The sequence below is a fragment of the Orycteropus afer genome, unplaced genomic scaffold (assembly GCF_000298275.1).
Source record: "Orycteropus afer afer isolate SDZICR_OR568_19922 unplaced genomic scaffold, OryAfe1.0 scaffold00005, whole genome shotgun sequence".
Classification (NCBI taxonomy): Eukaryota; Metazoa; Chordata; class Mammalia; order Tubulidentata; family Orycteropodidae; genus Orycteropus; species Orycteropus afer.
The window spans coordinates 4,990,689-4,992,080 of record NW_006921592.1 but is presented as its reverse complement, the minus strand read 5'-3'; positions in this window follow the sequence as shown (position 1 = coordinate 4,992,080).

The following is a 1,392-nucleotide window of genomic DNA, read 5'->3' as shown; positions in this document are numbered from 1 at the left end:
GTGTGTGTGTGTGTGTGTGTGGTTTTTAGAGTGATGGAGGAGTAAGGGTAAATTCTGGGTGACATAAGAGACTTTGACACCAAAGTGGCAAGGAAATGAGGACCAGACCTTGAAGAGAATGGAATACAAATGCACTCAGTACCCCTTTACTGATCAGCAAGGAGCAATGGGGAGGATAGGATGGGGAGCAGAAATTTTAGCAGTCTCATTGGCTACAGTAGAGGGGAAGTGATAGAATTAGAGCTTGAGACACTGCTAAGGAAGAGAATCCTGGTGAACACCATCAGTTTAGCGTGGACTCTACTTACTCTCAAGAACTATATCTGAGTTCAGGCAAACTAAAAAATACATTAGTCCCCATAGAGAATGAAGTTCAACTTTGAATTGAATTATCTTAATTCGTGATTGGACTGAGATAGTCTTCTCCAATCCTAAAACTCACTGCCATTGAGTCCATTCTGACTCATAGCAACTCCCTCTGGGTTTCACCAGGAAGTGAATCTTTACAGAAGTAGATTCCCCAGTATTCCTTCCACAAGTGGCTGGTGGGTTTAAACCACCAATCTTCTTCAACCCTAATCATCTACAAAAGAAAAAGAAATCCACAGTGGAGGTAGATAATATAATCAAGAGGCTTAAATAATTACCATGATTTTTCAGCTTATTAATGTCTGGCATGTAATTAAAAAAAATTATCAGACTTTCCAAGAGATAAGGCCAAATAACTAAAAACCAAGAGAAAAGAAAGCCAGATAATAGAAAGATGCACAAGAGTACAGATACTAAAATTTAAAATAGGTATGAATAATAGTTTAGGGTATTAGTTGATAAGAGAAAATTTCAGCAGAGAGTTTGAAATGATGAAAAGAATCAAATGAAAATGGTAGAATACAAAAAGAATAATTGAAATTAAGAACTCAATAATGGTTTTAAAAGCAGATGGGAACTAGAGGACAGGTCAGAAAAAAATATCCTGAGGGGGAAAATGGATGGAAAATACGCAAAAATAATTTAAGAAACATGTAAATAAATAATATGGTGAAATGTCTAACGTATGTGATATTATGGTTCCAGAAAGAGAGGGGACAATTGAATGAAGAGAGAAAAACAAATAATTTTCCAAATCTTTTCCATCAATTAAAAAAGAACACATCCTAACTCATTTAAGAGATGAATGTAACCTTAATATCAAAACCTGAAGAAAGATTACATAACAGGAATACAGAGTGTGGCTGTGGAAGCTAAAAACAAGATGGAGTCAGTTATGCCCGGCAGGAAGACCATGGCTGCTACCTGGTTTCACCAACAAGAGTTTAAGATAAGGAGTAATCTAACTTTTGTTGTTGTTGTGTACCTTCGAGTCAGACCTGACTCATAGAGGCCCCTCCTTGG